The following is a 22,100-nucleotide window of genomic DNA, read 5'->3' as shown; positions in this document are numbered from 1 at the left end:
AGATACACTCAGAGCCTGTGGCTAGTTGGTGGCTTGGACAGGCCTGAGGGTGGCTAACAATGGCAATAGTAAAAATGAAGCTGGGCATGGTGACTCACACCTATAATCCAGCACTTTGGGAGTCTGAGGCAGGAGGGTTACTTTAGGTCAGGAGATAGAGACCAGCCTCGCCTATAACGTGAAAGCCTATCTCTACTAAAAAAATACAAAAATTATCTGGGTGTGAAGGTGCACGCCTGTAGTCCCAGCTACTCAGAGGGTGAGGTAAGAGAATTGCTTGAACCCTGAGGCAAAGGTTTCAGTGATAGTGCCACTGCACTCCAGCCTGAGCAACAGAGTGAGCCTCCATCTTAAAAAAAAAAAAAAAAAAAAAAAAAAAAGAGGGAAAAAAAAAGAGTATGGCTGAGAGGTTAGTGGTGTTTTCATCAATGGCTATGCAATATTTGTGACCTCATTCTCTAGAGGGTTTACCTGGGCTTGTTCTCCTATCACTTACAGAGTTCCAAGAGATGTAACAGAACAAATTCCTAAGGCTTGAGCACTTTTCAATTCTCTGCTTGTCACAGTTTCTACTAACCATTTGGCCAAAATCTAGGTGACCAAGCCCAGCCTCAGTGTAAAAGTAGTACATGAAAGGCAATAAATATAGAAATATCAACAAAACAAGGCTGTTAGAACAATCAGTCCACAGAACCCCTGATATATTTGCAGCACCAATTATGGTGAAAGACTTCTTTAGGATACATGTAAAACAAAACCCTGCTAAACAATGATGGTGGTGTTTTTTTCACTCAGAGGCAAAGATAAATTATAACTGGTAGAGGGGACAATCCAAAATAACCTAAATTCTGCTTGGAAAAATGATTTACACAATTATTGTGGCTTTAAAGGACATGTATTGGATGTATATGAAAGAACTAAATAATCTGCCTAGGTAAAAGGTGAAATTCAATATATGTTGTGAGAGGTGCATTATTACGCAAACTGCCCAAGAGCATGTTTTAATAAAGGGAGATAGTTAACCTGGGTCTGCTCTGGGGTCTGGAAAGACAGAGGAAATCAAATATCTTAGCAGGGCAGGGGGAGGCTGTAGAAGAGGTGGGGAGAGCTTCATGATAGAACAGGAAAAAAGCAAGAGGAATGTAAGGCATTGTTGGGGAAATATGATATCTGGGGAGAATAATATTAATAACATTTATTGAGAGCTAAGGGCTTCACATTATTTATTTTAGTCCTTATAATAACCCTATATTTACACAAAACTGTTAGGTTAGAAAATATATACAGTACTAAATTATCCAGGAGAGGGTAGCCAAGAAGTGGAGACAAGGAAGATTTCCATGCAAAAGGGCTTGTTGTCTAAGATCTACAGGGAAAAGCAAACAAGCTAGGCAGAAGTTCTAGAAAAAAACGATAGAGATGGTATCGATGGAAGGATGCAGTGGTGCATTGCATTCAAGGTGAATAAAAGATTTAGACAGAGGAGAATTAAAAGGGAGAGAAAGAGAAAGTTGAAAGGAAGCACTGATGATAGGCAAATTCTACACACCTGTAGAGAATATGTAAACTCAAGTAGGAACATGTAACATGGAGAACACATAAGAAAGCTGGAAGAACTTCTAGAGTCTCTTGCAGAGATAAGAAACTGGCAAGGTCTTATTATAGAAAAGAGAAAATCTGTTGAATGCAAATAAATTTGAGAAAGAAGTTGTGACTTTCTTTCCCTGATTTACAAAGAAGAGAGGCACACTGGAATGGGGACTCCATACACACACGCACATAAATACGCACGTGCACATATACAAAATGTAGATGTCTATATGTCGTGTATGCCTGCTTTAGAAAGCATGTGACTGAAATGGGAGGAGATTTGATATTTTAAAAATGTGTTTGCACTGTTCCAAAGCCCAAAAGGAAAAAGAAAAAAGGAATATTTAAAAAAGAATTAACAGACATTGAGGGGAGAGAGATCCATTTTTTTTTGCATAAGAAAACTACAAGGTTAGGAGACTTCAGCTCTCCCTATAATGTGCCAAAAGTTATCAGAAAGTGGTTATCAGTCTTACGAATACTCTGGAAGGATATTCACAAAGAATCTGAAAGAATTCATTTAGAAAGAATGTGTGGCTGCTTCTCCTTCCAAACAAGCAGAATGTTTACCAGGTTAAAGGAGGCAGAAGGGTCAAAGAACTGTGGCTTGACTCAGAAGCAGGGTTTCCTTCTGGAGACTTCCTCATCCTCCAGAAGAGAAGGAAGTCTCTTTCTAGAGACTTCCCCATTGGATCTCTCTTCCATTAATTGTCTGTAAATTCTTTTTTAAAATATTTCTTTTTTTTCTTTTTCCTCTTGGGCTTTGGAACAGTGCAAACACATTTTTAAAGTATCAAATCTCCTTCCTTTTCAGCCACACGCTTTCTAAAGCAGGCATTACACAACATTTAGACATCTACATTTAGTATGTGTACGTGTGTGTTTATGTGCACATGTGTGTATGGAGTCCCCATTCCAGTGTGCCTCTCTTCTGCTTTGCAAATCAGGGAAAGAAAGTCATGACCTCTTTCTCAAATTTATCTGCTTAGAACAGATTTTCTCTTTTCTATAATAAGACCTTGTCAGTTTCTCTTCTGCAGGTGGGGGAAGTCTCCAGAAGGACAGGGCGAACTGCCTTACTAGCCATGTGTGGGCCGTGAACCTGCAGTAGTAGCATCACCTGGGAGCTTGTGAGAATTGGAATCGCAGGCCCCACCTTAAAACTAATGAATCAGAAACTCTGTGGTTGGTGACTGTTAATCTGTGTTTTTAAAGCCCTCAAGGTGATTCTATTGTACGCTGAAGTCTGAGAGTGCTGGGTTAGAGGGTGCGTGGGATGATATCACAAAAATAAAGTGAAACCAAAAGGGAAGAAAATGATTTTCTTCCTTCAGTATAGAGGTTTGTGTATTCAACAAAAAGTTATTGATTGTTTACTGTACCATGGTTAAACAAGATTAATGGATCTCAACATTTTCAACACAAAGAATCATTTTTGTTACTCCCACCCTCTGGTTAACTTATGAACAATGCTTAGAGCAGGATCTCTCAACAGCAGCACTGCTGACACTTTGGGCCAGATGATTCTTTGTTGTGGGAAGCTGTCTTCCTCATTGTAGGAGGTTTAACAGCACTGCTGGCCTCTACCCACTTGATGCTAACAGAATCCTCATTTGTAACCATCAAAAATATCTCCAGGCACTGCCAAATGTCCTCTGGAAAGCAGGATTATTCCTGGTTGAGAACCACAGGTTTAAAGAAAAACAAAAATTAAGGAATATATCTTTTTAAATACTATAGTTATCTATTTTTATTATGTAACTGACAACCAGCTCATGAGGCAAATAGAAATCTTTCACTTCATAGACAAACTGCATTTGCAGATCAAATCCCGGCTCTAGGGTATGTTTGGTCAGGGGTAAAGGTAGGGATTCCTTTAAAAAACCTCAGTTCCATCATATGAAAAAAATCACAAAATATTTGACATTCAATGATTAGATATATCAAAGTATAAAAAGTGCTTGAAATAGCGTAGTGCTCCCATTTCTCTTCTCACAGAATTCCAAGTGTCTGTAACTCAATAGGGACACCAAACTAAATTCTCTCTAAAACCTCTTCCAGGCTCAATGTTCTCTGGTTCTACTTATATCTAAAAGTTCAGATTTTGTCATTGTTGTTTAAAGACTCTTCTGTGATCTCATGAGAGCTATAAATACTCTCATTAGAAAAGTACACATACATATTTACACAAGCCATTTTTCCAGGTTCAGGGTGTTTTCCAAGCCTGTGAAACTCAAGTCTCAGGTTAAAATCCTCTGATAAATATGTTGACAGCCTGGGGAGGGGGCAGCTAGGGCTGACAAGATCTATGCAAAAGACAGAACTGAGGTTGATGAGGGGAAAGTAAAAGATGCCACTGTTCTAACCCTGAAGTAGTAAAAGCTGGAACAAACATTTTAGCACTAGTTTGAAGTGGCAATAAAAGAGGGGAACTGTGACAGAATCCTATTAGAACAGCAAGAAATAGAAAACATGTCAAGAGGGACAACCAGGAGGAGGGAGCTTTGTTCGGCTGAGGACAAGCTAAGATAAAAGTGGGTGTTATTGAACTCGGGGCATAAAAAATTTAATGCATGTGGGAAGATGAGGAAGGGATCAACACTGAGAATGTACTGTAGGAGAGGCGTTCTGCAAACATTTGTATAAGCAATGTGTGCTAACTGCCATAGAGAGATAGCTACTCCTTAACCAGTTGTTTTTGCTGATGATGAATGGAGATGTTTAAAGAACTATTTCAAAAGCAATGACAGATTTAGCAGGGAGACAAAGGCATGTGCATTAGTGCTAGGGTCCCAGTCCAAAATGGATTACTTCCTAAAAGATATCACAGCTCAAGAAATAAGTGGTATAAAGTGACTGCAGACGTGGAGAGTTGCCTGTGGCTATGGAAACCTCTGCTGACCACTTACAACTTCTGAAGATTCAAAGCAAGTCTTAACCATTATTTTACCTAATACAGTGAAAAAAACTGAGATGTTTCACAGAATGGAGCAAGTGATGTTATGTTCATATTTTTTAAAAAGCAGGGAAGATTTAAAACTGAAAGCCTCTACAATTACCAATACTGCTTACTAGGAATGTATACATAGAAATTCAGATGCAAAATTGAGAGGCAGAGTTTATGCTTTTATATGCAGAACATAGCCAAATAAATGTAGAAATGGTGGTGAGGAAAAATAACGAACTGGTAAAGTATAGGAGTTAGAATGAGACAGAAATGAATTCGAATTATTGTTTGGTGTGAGGTTTGCAAGGTACTTTATTTTCAAAGCTTTATGTTTCTTATCCATAAAATGAGTATAAGTATACATATCTCTAAGAACTGTCCTGGACATTAGGTAACATATGAAAAGATAATGTATTAAAAATACCTGATGCAGCCAGGTGCAGTGGTTCACGCCTATAATCCCAGCACTTTGGGAAGCCGAGGCGGATGGATCACTTGAGGTCAGAAGTTCGAGACAAGCGTGGCCAACATGGTGAAATCCCATCTGTATGAAAAATACAAAAATTAGTCAGGTGTGGTGGCCCCCACCTGTAGTCCTCTTCAGGAGGCTGAGGCATGAGAATTGCTTGAGCCCAGGAGGGCGACAGAGTGAGACTCCATCTCAAACAACAACAACAACAACAACAACAACAACAAACTTGATGCATAGAAAATTCTTAACATATAGTGCTTATTGTTTTATTCATTGTTCACTATGCTCTAGGCACTTTCATGTATTTGTTTAACTCTGACAGCCACAATGTGACATACATATGATTGCACATATACACTATACATATTTTTATAAAAAGCATGAGGACATGAGATAATAGTTGAAAAGTTACATCACAGTAATAATTTTTAACTTTGTAATTTCAGTATTCCTAATGGCTCTTAAGATAAAGCAACTCTGTGGACAGGGGACATGGTTTACCTGTTTCTGTGTCCCTCATACCATAGTACAGTGTCTTCCACCCTGTGTGGATTTATGCCTGTGTATTAAAATGACATCTCATGGAATCATGCATTTAAAGTAGGAAAATCCTTGGTGATCACATAGTTGTTCTTTTCATATAGACAATGGGATTTTAGAAAGAATGAATTTCTAAAGGTCACATGCTAATTAGTTGAAGAGTACAGACTAGAATGTAGGTGGTCTGATTCGGTTTCTAGAGTTGTTGAATGCTTTTGCTTTGTATGAGAAGTCTTAGTTCCTGGAGGGGGTGATGAGGGCCAGGAGGAATGTATAGATGCTCCTATAGAATGACAACCATGGCTTCCCAGAACCACCGACCTCCGTTTGCAGAAACCCCTGTGTAGACAAGTACTTGGCAGAGGGTCCACGCTCAGCAGCTGCTTCTGTAGTTGTTCACTCCAAAGCAAGCTTTATAAAAGATAGTTCCTGTGATGTAAATGATAAAGACAATCACTTCCTGCAATTTAGTACCCCAAATGTGTCTGCTGTATGAAGGAGGAGAATTGGGCCTTTGCCTATTATAAGTCTAATGTGAACTGGTCCTGGAATTTTTTTAGGTGGAAGAATAAATTGAATTTTAAGCCTCTTCAAAGTATATGGGGAGGTGTGTGTGTGTTGGGGTTTGGAGAGGCATCAAGAAGGGTGAATGTTATAGGATCACACTTAATAAAGCCTGAGTAAGGATATTTCATCAAAATTTGAAAAAAGGATAGTTTTATAAGCCCCTTCCAACCCTCTAGCACTCTGACTTTTTTTTAAGGAAATATCCTTGTATCAGTCATTTCCACCCAATCTTCACTTATACCAGCCAGACCTGGTTGCTCTGACATTGAATAGTCTTCGATCTGCACCCTGACTCAGGCTGTGAGGCTTAGAGAGGTTCCTCTATTTCTCTGAGCCTCCTGTTTCAACTGTGAAGGGGGAAGAATACTAGTGCCTATCCACCCAATTGTGAGGATTAAATAAACAATTACACAAAAAGGTTTACTGCAGCGCCTTCCAGGGTAGGAACTTCTTGTGTCTTTTTATTATGATTAGTACTCTCAGGAGGGCTTACCCTTACATTTTCTGTCTCTAACTGTGTCCTGTAAGACACTGTTCTCCATTAAAGGGGTTTCATATTGTGAAACAGGCTGGAGAGGGCTAGAGGAAAAAAGGGGCCCTCTGAATTTGTTCTTGGAGAGTCCCCTATTCCGTCAAAACATACTGTTAGCCTGTATAAAGACAACCATGATGCTGACCGAATCTATGTCAGTATCTATGTGTGGAATTAGAAAATTATAGCATCTGTCAAGACTGCTTTTATTTCAGGACCATTTATGATTATGTGTCATTTTTCTAGCTGTTGTGAATCCAGTGATCCATTGGAAAGTATACCTGTAATTTTAAAGGCATGCTGCCGATCCCTGCTATCACATAGAACAAGAAACCTTGAACCTGCAAGTTGCTATAAATGTCACTTTGCTGTGCTCACAGGGCCCCTCCTACCCCCTTTCTCACTGACACTGTTTCTGGTGACATAGTACGATGTGTAATGGTCTCTCTCCTGAGTCAGACAACTCCTGGGCATAAAACTTATTTATTTTTCTAGCTCCAGTAACTAGCATAGTGCACGGCCCCATTGTTCTCAAGTAATATTTGTTGGGCTGGGTTAAAATATCCAACCTGTTATTTGGCTACTTTGGTGTGACAATTTCTGTACCTGTGAAAATATAAACTGGCTGTTGGTGTGAAAGGTGCCAATTATATCTTTCAGTTATAAATACGAATGTTTCCCATTGTTCAGTGTGTCTGAACAAGCACTGTTTAAATCACAGTGGTGATAATGGCAGGTCATGTGGCAGCAAGCCACGCACAGCTGAGAGGACTGAGGCAGGGGAACAAACCTGCAATCAGGGAAATTTGATGAGGGTCATTCAAAACCAAAATTTGATGTCAGAATCTGAGCTGGAGAATAATTATACCTCCTTATAAGAAAATCAAGAACAACAAGGGGTTGATAGGGACTTGTCTTCCTCAATGTCTGAATCCCACCTGCTCAGGTATGTTTATTTGAGAATGTCTGGGCCAATCAACAGTAGCAATTACTGTTCATAGAGCATAATTATTGTCTTATCTTTGTGCTATAATAAAATCAGCCCCCAACTCAAGCCATGTCATATGTTCCTGTGCTGCTTAAAGGGAGAGAGTTTTATAAAATTGTCTTCAAGTCATGGGGTAGGGCCTCAAGGGGATAGAGTTATATAGTGAATAGGAGCATTAGATGCAACATTAGGCCAGTTACCTAAACTCTCTAAATCTTAGTAACCCACAGACTTATAGCGAGGACAATTCATGTAGAGAGCCTATCACAGTACCTGGCATCAGCGCTCAATAAATGGTGGTAGCTATTATTTCATCAGTAGTAGCAGCAGTAACACTATAAATAATAGTAATGGTAGACACATAGGAACAGTAGGAGCCATCCTCAATGGGGCAGGCATTATGTCAATCACTTGTGGAGGAGGCCAGACCCTCAGATAGGAAACCAGAATTCAGGAGACCTGGATCTTAAGCTGGAAAAGTAACTCCTGCCTCTCTCAGAGATCTGGACTTAGAAGTGTCCACATGATTTTTTGAGTGAGGGAAAGCTAGTTGGGAAGCCATACAGGGATACAGACAGGGAGGTAACTCTGTGGAGACTCTATCTGAAGATACAGGCAGTATGGCTGGCAGATCAGATGATCAAATCACAGATCATTTCCCTTTTGTTCCTCCAGTCTTTTCAGTCTACTTTGATTTCCATCTCATTTCAGATTTGCTACGGGCCATGAAAGAAACTATGATTTTTGCTGTTTGAGCTTGACGTTTATTGGGTTCTACCCCACCTAACCCCCCTACTCAGACCCTCTTCTCCCTCCCAGTGGGGTCAGTGAAGCTGGGACAAGAGTCATTAGCATAACTTCTAAAGGGAAGGTAAAGTTGGGGACAAAAGGTCCCCACAAGGAGATCCTCTCTTCCTTGACAATCTTCCAGTTCCCAGTTAATTTTTTCACAAATGTTTGCAGGTGTTCCAACTGGCACTTAATCATATACTATACTTCAGTGTTGAATATGTTTAATATAATCTTATTATTTCCATTAAACTCCCTGAAGGCAGTGATTCTGTTGTTTTTTAAAAATCACCCATAGCATTTTGTACAATGAATATTCAGTAAATATGTTTACTGTTTATTTAACATGTTATATTAGCTCGGACCTTGGCAATTCCCTAAGATCTTATCAAAACAGCATTGTATTTCCTTACTCTATCAGATCTTCTGGAGCTACAGATTTCTATATGTGATCAAAATTGGAAATCACTTTGTTTTTAACAAAACTAGAGTATTCCTTGTAGTGTAATTAGATACTCGTGTTCTGTTTTCCCCAAAATCATACAGCTGGGGGCTATCTCAAGTACTCACCCCTCAAAGGTAGCTGACACAAAACTACGTCATCTTGCTATACCGGAAAGAGCATTTTAATTTGCATCTTGAGAACCTAAATTTCTGGGAATTTGTGATAAATGCTGGTTGTGGGAAATTAGAAGGGCCTATAAACGTGAGGCCTTTAAAACAAGGCATCTTAAAAATCCAGGATGTGGCATGTACACAGTCAGTTCTCAGTTAAACATTCTAACAGCTGAGTAGGGGCACAGGAAATTCAAAATGTGATCCCAAACTTATTTCTTGATGAATAATAATGCCACTCCAACAGCAGTTCTTTCCCCAGTAGGTTGTAAAGTGTACTAAAATGTACTTTCATTTCCTAAACCTGATGAGAATTGTGGCCCTTTTTAACACTCGAGAGGATAACATTTCTGTTGGATAAACAAGAACCTCTTCTATGTACACAAAGAATCTTCTGTCAATAGATTACAGAGCATATTTCTTTTCTCGTGAGGTAGAAAGCAGCAGCTTTGACTCAGCATGGAACCAGTCAGTGCAGACCTAGAGCAGCACCCAAGCAGGTGCAGGGTGCAGAGTGCAGAGTGAAGGTGATGAGAGATGAGGCCAGCAGTCAGTCAGTTAAATCTCTTGTTTGAATTGGTTCCAATTCCAAAGGACATTACAGGCAAAACAAAGACACTTTTCAGCTCTTAGAAGGTGACTGCACTAACTTGACAAATATGTGACACACTAATCAAATTCTGATTATGTAGGTATTGTGGCAATTTGCTTTGTATGCATTATCTCATTTCATCTTCTCAACCATCTCATGTTTAGTAAGATGAGGTGAGTGAGCTCCTACATTATGGAGGTATAGAATCTGGGACTTAAACTCAGGTTTGCCTGACTCCAAGCCCATCCATGTTCTCCAGTCTTGTTATTTGACATTTCAGGAATGTACTCAATGGCAGGGGTAATCTTAGCACCAAAACAGCCTTAGACCATCTGTTGAGGGTGGTGTTGTTACACTGTCCAGGCTGAAATTTCAGCCAGATAAAAGTGGTGATGAACTTGTCACAGGTGGGGAAATTCACCCACCAAACGTTTCTGAAACGTACGGAGTATTGTTGAAGTCTACATCTGAATGGCCAGGACTATTTATTGACTTAGTGTTTGTTGTATGTGCTTCAACACCACTGCTCCGGAGGCAGCTCTTTGGATTAATCATATAGGTGAGTTCTGTCATATCAATGTCTTTCTCTTCTCAGTTGTCAGAGGATTATAAGAAATAGAGTTTTCCTGACATTATGATAACTGGATCCTGACTTGATAATCATACCTCCTTTGTGTGGGGCCTCAAAGGGAATACTACAAATAAGGAATCTAGCCACATATGTGGCAATGTTCACCTAGTCGTAGTTGGGTATAAACCTTATAACCTATACTGGAACTCTAGTAAAAGACTGACTTGAAGCCTGAGGCTTATCACTGAGGCTTAAGCAAGGCCTTATCATCTGTTCCCTATGTCCTGCTTCTCAAAATGGAAAGTTTGGGACCAATAGGCCCTGGTAAACTTTCCTGGCCTGTTGGTCCTCTAGGGATGACCAGGCTTCACTTTGAGCGTACCTACACAAACACATGTTCACGGAAACTAGCGGTACCCCACCCAGAGTCTCTCAGCCCTCACCTTCTCTGCATATAGCAAAGGAATCCTACGGCACATACCCAGGACTCTCAGCTTGAGGGCTTATGCTCAGCGAGGCCTGCTGCAAATGTTGCGTAGTTAACACCCCTGAAACAGCCCTAGCTGATAGGAGTTGAAGGATAAATACCCCAGCTCCTTCATTGCCCAGGTGGGATGAGTCTGGGGCATAATCTGTGTTTTCTCCTAGAGTTCTGTCAGAGGTGAAACTCAGTTGCCTAGAGTGGTTGACCTGCTTAATAATTGCAGTAGGGAGAATGATATTCCCCCAGAGGGTCACACCCTAATTCTTGACACCCGTGAAGTTGAGGGAGCACACGTGGAAAAAGAGGATTTGCAGATGTTATTAAAGTTGTAGATTTTAAGATAGAGAGTAGCCTAGATTATCCAGGTGAGCCCAATCTCATTACAATCAGGGCCCGCTGAGGACAAGCCCTCACACAAATAGTCCAGGGTGTGTGCCATAGGATCCCTTTGGTAGATACCGAGAGGGTGAGTGCAGAGACGGTATGGGTAGCGTACTGCTAGTTTCCGTGAACATGTGTTTGTGTAGGTGTGCTCAAAGTGAAGCCCAGTCATCCCTGGGTCATCTCAGGTGAGTTCTGGCCCTAAAAGGGGAACTTTCCCTAGTTGGAGAAATGCAGCAGATGAGATGCAGCAGCAGGAGAAGTGCGGAGAGGTTTCAAGCGGGAGAAGGAGTTGATACAACATTGCTGGCACTGAGATATAAGAACCAGTGTTCCAGGATCAGAGAAAGGTTTTAGGAGCTACAGGTGATCTGCAGCTAACAGCCAGCAAGTAAATGGGACCTCAGTCTTACAGTCACAGGAACTGGATTCTGCCAGCCATCCGAATGAGATTTTGCTCCAGGAAGGAAATTCTCCCCCAGGGCCTCTAGACAAGAGTCCAGCCCTGAAAACCCCTTGTTTTGGTCTTGTGGAATCCTTGGCAGAGAACCAGCTCAGCCATGCTTATATATATCCTCAAAACATTATATAAAATTAGTGCATGGTGGCACATGCCTGTAGGCCCAGCTCGTCAGGGGGCTGAGGTGGGAGGATCTCTTGAGCCAAGGAGTTTGAGGTTGCAGTGAGCCAAGATCGCATCACTGCACTCCAGCTCAGCCTACAGAGCCAGACCCTGTCTGAAAAAAAGAATTGTGATTCAATAAATGATGTGAAAAAATGTGACATTAATTAAATTCTAATTACATCAGAGATTGTGGCAATTTGTATGCATTATCTCATTTTCTCAAGCAGCTCATGTTTAGTAAGATGGAGCGAGCAGGGACTAACATTAAGGATCTGGAATCTACAGCTGATAAATAATTCTACAGGAAAGAAAGAAGAGATAAGCTTGTGGTTGAGGGTACTCAGCTGGAGATGGAGAAACAACACTAAAATCCTCTGCCTTACTTGTCTTTTTTTTTCAGGGGCCTGAGTTCCTACATAGTTTAGCAGTGGGAGCCTGTGATGCTGCCAAAGTCACAAAAGTTCAGGAAGAAGTGAAGAAGGCTGTAGCAGGATGATACGATATTCTACAGTGTTCACACAGAGGTGCTACATGGCTGGCCAAGAAATTCTTACTAGGAAATTAGCTATGTAGTCCTACTTCTTTAGGCAGAAGACTCATCAGAAGACCATATTCCAAAGGTAAGTCTGAACCAAAAGCTGATGCTGCAAAAGGTAAATTCTCAAGCCTCGTAAACTTAACTCCAGCTATAAGAATTTGAGCTTCAAAGGCACTCTACTATTTGAAAGCTAGTTACATTATCGGCTTTAATGCTGGTAACAAAATTTATGTTATAGCAAAACAAGCAGCGGCCTTAATTAAAAATAGAGAAACTTCAATGTAAGTTGTATCTGAAGATTGATTTAAAGAAATTACTTATAGATGTATCTATGTGTTGTTGTATCCACTGATGGGGGCACTAATTTTACTAAACCCAGCAAATTAAAATGTTCTTAATAGCTTGAATCCCAAGAGTGTTAAACAAGGAAACTCAAATACAGACCACAGTTAGTATCACATTCAGGGTTCTTGTGTCCAGTGTATTTACACTCAAATCATTTTCTAAAGAGTGTAAAAAATGTGGTATCTTCTAAGGGCATTACTACTTATGAAAACCTCTTGCACAGTAGAGGTCAGGTTTGGAAACGTCAAACCCTGAGTTATGTTCCTTGCTTATTTAATCTTTAGGATCACTTACGATTGATTACTTGCTTTATGTAGGTGTGTACTTAGTTTTTGTTGTCTTCTCACAAGGTCAAAATCTGTGCTGTTGACCTTTTTTGTAACCCCCAACTCCTAATCTAGTTTACTGATGTGCATAGAATAAGACACATTGCCTACTGATTTATGGGACTTCATAGCATAGAAGTGAATATAAATGTGTTCTGTTGGGAATGAATGACTTGTCCTACAAAGAACATGTGACCATTTTCAGTCATGTTGTAACATACCTGTTAGAATTCACACTAGGGCACAAATCAGAGTCTTTAGCACAGATGGACCTACCTCCTTCAACATCAGTTCTGATGTAACAATTGCAATTGGAAAAATCCCTTAAGGATACAGTGTCTGGCCAAGACACCATCCTTAGTGGGTGGCCCCATGGATTTTGCTTATGCTTTGTTACTGCTACATACTTCTTAGCTGTGTGACCCTGGACCGATTTCTTAATTTGCCAAAGCCTCTGTTTTCTTATTAGTAAAATGGGGAAATAGCACTACTTACCTCATAGGGATATTGGGAGGATAAATAAGATAGTAAATATAAAATAGTGATGCCTGACACATCAGTTTAAAAATAGATTGAAAAATATAGTATTTAACAATGTGTTAGAAATGGAAATGGAATTGGAATGTCTCTCTAACCTCTTGCCTAGCAGAGAGGAAGCACTCAATAAGTCCTATCTATTTTAATTAGGATAGGCTAAAGTGTTATTACAGATTGACTCAAGATGTGATTGACTCAAGATGTAATTGACTCAAATTCAATAGAAGTTTATTTTTTCTTTACAAAACAGCCCAAAGTGGATGTTACCAGTCAGTAAAGGGGACTCCACTCCACACAACCACTCAGGGATCCAGGGTAAAAGTAGTAGTGCCATTTTTAGCTTGTAATGTTCTGAATGTCATCATCCCTGTAAGCTGGAATGGTGAAGGCACCTTCCTGAGAGGGGTTTTGTGGGCCAGGTCTAAAAGAAACACACCACCTCCCCTCACATTCCATCAGAGAGAGCTTAGTTTCATGGCCATACTCAATTACAATGGAGATTGGGAAATATAATGAGGTTCAGGAGGATGAATTTTGGTAGGCAACCAACAACTAATAGTTTCTACTAATGCTATTTTTTTCTGGAGCAATAAACTCAACATTGATTCATTTATAGTATTAGATAAAATTTGTCTTTAATTTGAAAACCTTAAAAACCTAGCAATTTAGAGTCAAAATGTTCCTGTAAATCTATAGGTAAAAGTATACAGATCATGTGGTGTTTTTAGTCTAACATTTTATTTTATGCACAGAAGAACTTCTAACAGGAATCAACCACAGAAGGCATGCAAATTATATGCTACAAATTTACAATTTATTCAGAAATTTATTAAAACAATCAATATGTATTGAATATTTAGATTTCTCTAGGAACTGTGCATTTCTGTGAGTGATAGAAAAAAAAAAAAACAACCACCAGATCTAGTCCTCAAAGAGCATGCCTTTTGGTAGTGGCATGCTGAGATGTCCACTACAAGTTATCATAAAGTTGGAAAAGGAAATTATTATGGCAAAAGAGCTAAAAAAGTGCTAGAAACTGATTAAAAACCCAATTTTGATTAGGCCAGAGCTACCTTTTAATTTCCTTGATCTTTTGAAGTGTTCTAAATGGAGCCTCTATTACATTGAGCCATAAGTTTCTCTCCTGGTCTTCAGTTGACCAGGGCATCATGAAGTCCTGCAACTCCTCTCCCTCCATCTTCACACACATGCAATTTTTAATATTTTACTTCCAAGAGGGAAAAATTTTTAAGGGACATCTTTCATCAAAATTAAGGTTAAATATTGTTGGGGTTTTGGTGGAAGTCATTTCTAAGCAAATTATTAGAAAAGCAAAACCAATTTATATCATAAGTCTTAAAGTACTTTATACCTTTTTTTTTTGCTTTAGAGATATTATACAATTCTATTTATAAAATAATTTACTTTTCTTTTCAAAAATATCCTATCAATAGGTTTTGACAATATCTTTTTCACCAATATTTATTTAAAGATAAGGCTAGAAATAATGACAATTTTAAAATTAATTACGTGGGTATCTTATCAAATCCTCTTTTTAAAAAACTAAGGACAAACTAATCTTTTTACAGAAGTAAAATATAAGCACACTTTGATTACAATTCTGCTGTTAGTGATTATTAAAAGAGGATACTTCTAGAACAAAAATTAAACTTTCTGGAAAATGTCACTGCCTATTTCTAATAAAAAGAAGTTTGAACATGCTGTCTTCGTTCTTTTTTATAAGACATTTCCATCCTGAAATTCTTTAGGCACAGAATGTGTGTTTTATGCTTTGAACAAGTGGGGGATGACTTTCTAGATTTTGTGGGTACATCAGCTGCTCTTTGAAGGTCTCTTCTAGTATACCACAATGCTGAATGATTTTCCATTGCGTCTCATTTCCATTTTCTCTATTATAAGCAGTGATGCAATGTACAGCTTTGGATATTTAGCTTTTTTTTTTTCTTTTGAAACATTTCCTTCCATTTTCTCAAGATAAAAGGATACTTTTTAAACCAGCACCCATGTTGTGTGGCATGATTGAAACATGATCCAAATAGGTCATATTCTCCATTCCATCTGACAACATATCACCTTTATTCTTGCCAATATTTAGGATTGCAGCACCTTTGTGTAAAGAACACAGGATTCCTATTAAATGCTGCCATGGCTCAACTTGCTCCCTTAGCTGTCATTTACTTTCCCTTAGTCCTAGTTCCTTGTCTCTCATCTTGGGATCTTCTCAGCTCTAACAGTCGTTTTCTTCACATGGTAAAATCCTAGACCAACACTGATAATTATTCCACTTCTAAAATCTGTTTCAGTCACCTCTCTTTGTCTATCGACTTCCCTTATTCTATTATATTCGTGTGCCACATGACATTTTGGTCAGTGACAAACCACATATATGATGGTGGTCCTCTAAGATTATGATACCACATTTTTACTGTAGTTTTCTATGTTTAAATATGTTTATATATGTAAATATGTGCCATTGTGTTATAGTCGCTTACAGCATTCAGTACAGTAACATGCTAAACAGGTTTGTAGTCTAGGAGAAATACTTATACCTTATAGTGTATGTGTGGTAGGCTATCCCATCTAGGTTTGTGTAAGCACACTCTGTGATGTTTGCACAACCACAAAATTGCGTAACAACACGTTTCTAAGGATGTGTCCCTATCGTTAAGTGATGCATGACTATCTTTCTGTTCTACCATTTACCCACGTTCATTGAGACTTACCACTTTCTCACCATTGAGGTCACTGATTATCTATACTTAGCGCCTCAATGCTTACAGCTCTGAATGCTCACCTATAGAATGGACACAACCACAGATGTTTCTTCTTTAGGCTTCTAGGACCTGCTTCTGGATTTTCTTCTGTTTTACCTATCCCTCCTTCTCAGTCTCCTTTCTGATCCTTCTGTCCCCTCCATCATACCTCTTGATGCTGGAGATCCTCACAACTCAGTCCTTGGTCTTCTTTCTCTATTGACACCCACCTCTTCATTGTTTCCATGTAATCCTATAACTTAAAAAATTTGCATTTCTACCTCTCTCTTGGGCTCTAGACCCATATGTTCATGCCCACTTAGATATCTAATAGACACCTCAAACTAGCAGAACCATTGGCTTCCTGTAGTCTTATGCTCCCAGGCGTCAGAGCACCAGCATCTATTTCATTCTCAGGAAAAATAATAACATCATGGGAGTCAAACTGGACTGTCCTTCCTACCACACTTTCTCTGTTAGTAAGTCTTGTTGGCAGACATTCAAAATAGATTCTGATTTTAACTACTTCCTGTTTCCACCATTCCAACCCTAATATAAACCTCTATCACTTGTCACCTAGACATGGCAACAGACCCCTAATTGGCTTCTCACACTTGGCTCTTGCCTATCACAGTCTATCTTCACAGAGCTGTCAATGATTTCGCTAAATGTAATAATATTTACTGAGTACTTATTATTTATAATACCAGGTCCCATTCTAAGCTTTTTACCTGAATTTGTTCCTTTGAACCCTTTGAGATGGATATTATATCTGTTTCCAATTTATAGATGAGAAAACCGAGGCATAAGAAAGATAAGAAATTTGTACAATAATATGTTGCTAAGAATTGACATAAGCAGGATTTGAATGTGGGAATTCTGTTACTTGAGCTCCTAAATGCTGTGTTTTATTATTTTTATGTCATTCAACTGGTTAACATGTTCTAAAGCCTCCTTACGGGAGATGCAAGGCCTGGTCCCTTGCATCCTCTTTGATTTAATCTCACATCCTGCTTTTTTCTCTCCTCTCCTCCTATTCACTACACTCCAACTGTGCTGGCCTCCAGTTTATTTCTCATTCCTGTTTTAGGTTTTAAATTAGCTGTTTTTTTTCTTGGGATGCACCTTGCCATATCCTTGCATGGCTGCCTACTTCTTATCCTCTAAATCTCATCTCAATTGTCACCACCTCCAGAGCCCTCCTCAACCCCTCTACCCCATCTTTTCTCTTTGAAGCACTTACAACTACCAGAATGCATCTTATTTACTTATTTGTATTCATCTTTTTTCCATTACAATATAAACTTCTTTGGGCTTTCAGTCTTCTCTCTGTATCCCAGTGCTTTGAAGAATGCCAAGCACGTACAAACCTCATGTCAGAAATGGGTATGACAGGGCTATTGTTATGGGCAAGTGAAATTATATACAGGAAATCCCTTTGTAAAGTATGAATTTCTTAATATAAATGGAGTATTATTGTTTGAAGCTGGAAACCCTGTGGGACAGAGGCCATGACTGACGCTGAGGCCTTGTCTGTTGTGAAGGCAAGAATCTATACCTTAAAATTAAAAAAAAAAAAAAAAGAAAGGAAAATAAATGACTAACACACATGATTTGTTATTGAAACAAGGAATAGTACATTTATCACTGATTTATGTCAAATCAAGAAAGTGTAGCCGGACATGTTGGCTCATACCTGTAACCTCAGCACTTTGGGAGGCCAAGGCAAGAGGATTGCTTGAGCCCAGAAGTTAAAGACCAGCCAGGGCAACATAGTGAGATCCTATCACTACCGAAAATTCAAAAATTAGCTGGCTGTGGTGCATGTCTGTGGTCCCAGCTACTTGTGAGGCTGGAGCCCAGGAGGTAGAGGCTGCAGTGATTCTGCCACTGCATTCTAGCCCAGGTGTCAGAATAAGACACTGTCTTGAAAGAAAGAAAGAGAGAGAGAGAAGGAAGGAAGGAATGAAGGAAGGAAGGAAGGAAGGAAGGAAGGAAGGAAGGAGAGGAGGATGAGGAAAGAAAGAGAAAGAAAGGAAGGAAGGAAAGAAGAAAGTAAGAGGAGGGGGAGGGGAAGGAGGGAAGAAGGAAGGAAAGATGGAAGGAAGGAAGAGGAAGAGGAGGAAGGAAGGAAAGAAAGAAAGAAGGAAGGAAAGAAAGAAAGGAAGAAGGAAGGAAGGAAAAGGAGGAGGAGGAAGGAAAGGAAGGGAGGGAGGGAGGGAGGGAGGAAGGAAGGAAGGACAGTGACATGAAATCCCTGGAAAGAAGCAGTGTTCTGTTGTCTCAAGGGTAGGTGCACATTTGCACATCTATTTCCTGGTGCTTATACATTCTATTTTAACCATTAAGGAGTTTGCTTTCTAACTGGAAAGTATGGCGTGTCTGGACAGGCTACTAGAGCTAATTATTTTCCAGGGCTCCTGCTGCACAGGCAGCAGGAATATTTTTACAGTTCTGCTTTATGAGCTCCTGGAGCCATAAGCATCTCCACAGGTTTCAGAGCTCCATCCTGGGGCAATTAGCAGCTGGTTGTGACAGGTACTACAAGCAGTGACTACACTGACAAATTGGATTACACAGAAACTATGTGTTTCTGGTGGCTTTTATGGGCAGCCCTGACTTCACTATAATCTCAAAAACATTGATTCACCTAGCATTCAGAGGTGCAAATTTTGGGCCAAATGCAGCAACTGTGTGCATTTTTTGTTCTACTCAGCATTTGCATAAACTCTTGTCATTATCCCTGTGGTTTTTCTATGACTTTTATTTTAGATGCTCAGATTTAAGTTCATTTCCATCCTGCAAAGCATGCTGTGATTGGATGTGTGCCCAAGAAATGGGGACTCTGAGACCCAGAAAAGTTCAGAGGAGAGCTTGAGAGAAGAGTACATTGCCTCCTAAAGGGAGTTGTTAGAGGACAGGCAGTATTTCTCTGGTGGCCAACAATAGTTCTCTCTTCTGTTCTAGAAGCACCACTGTAAGACCAGCCTCCAAGTCAGTGACTCTCCCCAGGCGGCAGGAGTGGAGTGAGTCCAGGGAGAGTCCCTCGGCTTGGGGGCAGGGGCACCACTTTGATGACCTCTGGACTTTATGACTGCCTGTGGCCCTGGGTTTCCAGACAGGAGACTAGGGATAGTCCTCAACAAAGAATCCAGTTTTATTTGGTTTCATTTAGCATGTGGTATGTGCTTTGTGAAGGTGAGTCATGAAGAAACCAGATCTCTGTCTCCTGTGCTCTTAGTTTCCTTACTAAACTTTGTTAGTTTTCATTTTTCCCTCTGAAGAAAAACAGAACAATAAGAATCAAATTCAACGGAAGCCAATTTATAAGTGTTGTTATCACTGGACCCTCTTGAGACCTTTTCCTCTTGGGATCATCTCTTCAAACCCAGGCTGCAATACTTGCAGGCACAGCTGTCTAATGATAGATTAAATTGATACCACAATCCTGGTATAGACTTCCCCATTACAAAAAGGCAAACAGCAGTGTCTTTTGAAAAGAGCACTGAACCAGATAATTAGGGGACTGGGGTTCTTGCATCTACGTACCATCTACCTTCTATTGTCTGAGCTTTCATATGGTCTTTATATTCTTCCTGTGATCAAAGTAGACTTATTTATCTCAGAGGAGTAGAGTCAAGCTGATGTGAGAAAGTAGACTTAATATCCTGGAGGGAAATGTGTGTGTGTGTGTGTGTGTGTGTGTGTGTGTGCGCGCGCGCGTGCGTGCGCATGCGTGCGTGTGTGTGCCTTCCTTATTTTTTAGTAGAGCTGGCTACTATTTGGAATGTTGAATAGGTATCTTGTGTTGTAATGAGCTACTGTGCTTTACATTTTGCTGCTGGAGCCACTGAACTTCCAAATGTAAGTCAAGCCCCACTCCAGATTCAGGATCAACCTTAACCTTGCAAATAAGGGATTTAAAGATCTATAGATACATGCTCTTGAGATCAGCATCATCTCCCTGGTTCCCATTCTGACTCTGCCTCGGTCCACCAATTACAATCATTGAGTTTCTTTCCCACTTCCGAGCCTTGACATGCTCCATAGTTTGAACACCTGAATCCCGATCTTACTCCTGTGTCTGAGTTAGAATCTCCTGAACCACTTGCTCATTTCCCAGACTTCCCTGACACTTCTTGCCTGCTTGGATCTCTTCTCTGTCTTATTCCTCAGGTGTTTCTGAGAGTGGGCTCTGTTGTTCACCACTCTGTGTTGAAGCTCCCCGATGGTGACTGCTTGAGGGGATAGTAGAATTTCCTGTCAGATCCTGCAGCAGGGTCTGTCCTCTTGTTGGAGCTGGAGGGTCTAGTTCTAAGTCTGTGTTCTTCACCCATCTGTCTCACACATCACAGTTAGTCATTTAGAGAGGTAATGCCCTGATGTAGGACAAGTAGTCAAGAGAGATTGAGGCACTAAACAGACACCCTGCCCCCAAAGATGAAATACACTAATATCAACGTATTTACTGGCACCTAGTGTGTGCCAGGCCTGATGCTGGGCGCTGGGAATAAAAAAATCTGGAGACAGATATGATCAGTGTTTCAAGGGGTGTGCATTTTAGTGAAAGAAAAGTAAAACACATAAGCTGACAAATATTTGTAAATTACGATGAAGATGGCTAAAACAGAGGCTGAGAGAGTTGAGACAAAGATACAAAAAGCTATTTGTTTGGATGCTCATGCTATACCTGTCTTAAGAATGGAAAGAGAATCCTCACCTCCCCTGTTCTCTCTGAATATTTTTTACCAGAACTAAAGTCATTTCAAAGAAATGACTACACACATGAACAGTTGTTTTGTGAAGGCAGGATATGCTGCACTGGCCCTTATGCTTTGCACACTAAAATACTTCATTTTCTGAAAAAATTTAGCAGCCTGACCTTGGGGCTTGCCACATGCTGCCCTTTAGAGCATGGGATATGAGTAGGAGCAAGTTTTTTTTCCACCGATTTATCCAGACTTAGAACAATGAAAGAATGAGAAGATACATGACTTCTTAAATTCCAAGGGGGATGCCTGATGATATATGATGTAATTTATTTATAGAGCATAAGTAAAGTGGAAATACAGATCCTTTGGACTAGCCCTACTTGGGCTTTTTTTTCTTCCACAATTAAAAGAATTTCAGAGCAGAATGGTTGCAATGAAGGCACACACAGAACTGGGTCCATCTGTTTGCAGTCACAAATAGAAAGCTTGTCACAATTGAGACAATATTAGTTAATCTTTGCCCAGGAAACCACAGAGTGGCAAGCGTTGATGGCATGACTTCAGAAGTAGAATGATGCTTAGCTATGGCAGGAAAACAATATTTAAAAAGAAAATATACCTCCTTCAGAATATATATGGTCTGTAAGGATCTCATTTAAATTCTCTTATTCCTATTGGTCAATTTTATATAACCCCAAGTATGGGCAGAACTGTGAAGAGGTGGAATGAAATTATTTTACTGGTCTCCTTAAACTCCCCCACCTTCTTCCAATGATAGACCAGTGGGGTGACAGCTCTGGATTTAACAGTGTGGTCAATGGGAACGAGGAGGCGTAGGAAACCAAGATAGAACCAGCACACACTCCTCAGTTACTTTTTTCACTGCTACAGCTAGTGTCGGTGTATGACTGAATGTGCAATGAAATGACAGCAGCCAGCATGAAGTATTCTGTTTTCTGATGGGGCATTCCATGAACTTTTCAAGCTTGCAAACTCATCCTATGTCAAGGACCTGCTCTGTCCCAAAGATAACTTAGAGATGAGGGAATTGGATGCTGTGTTTTTATATCTCTTCTTTTGTGGTTAATTGGGGGTTGACCTGTGTAGACCAAATAACACCCAATAACCACTTCAGCTCTAATTCTGGGGAGGGAGGCAATTAATTAGTTTATAGG

At 39.9% G+C, this 22,100-nt stretch overlaps 1 long non-coding RNA gene across 1 annotated transcript in view; it reads left to right on the top strand.

Moving 5' to 3' along the window:
- The window catches only part of LOC116531035, a 53,820-nt gene that overhangs the window by 8,633 nt on the left and 23,087 nt on the right, over positions 1-22,100 (top strand). Inside the window, exon 2 of the long non-coding RNA XR_004260231.1 lies at positions 12,094-12,313. This is a non-coding gene — a long non-coding RNA (uncharacterized LOC116531035). The remainder of the gene's footprint in view (positions 1-12,093; positions 12,314-22,100) is intronic.

This window comes from Sapajus apella, unplaced genomic scaffold (genome assembly GCF_009761245.1).
Source record: "Sapajus apella isolate SASKATOON/1434 unplaced genomic scaffold, GSC_monkey_1.0 scaffold3, whole genome shotgun sequence".
Taxonomy (NCBI): Eukaryota; Metazoa; Chordata; class Mammalia; order Primates; family Cebidae; genus Sapajus; species Sapajus apella.
Note: the sequence above shows the minus strand (reverse complement) of the source record. Positions and strands in the feature narration are given on the sequence as shown.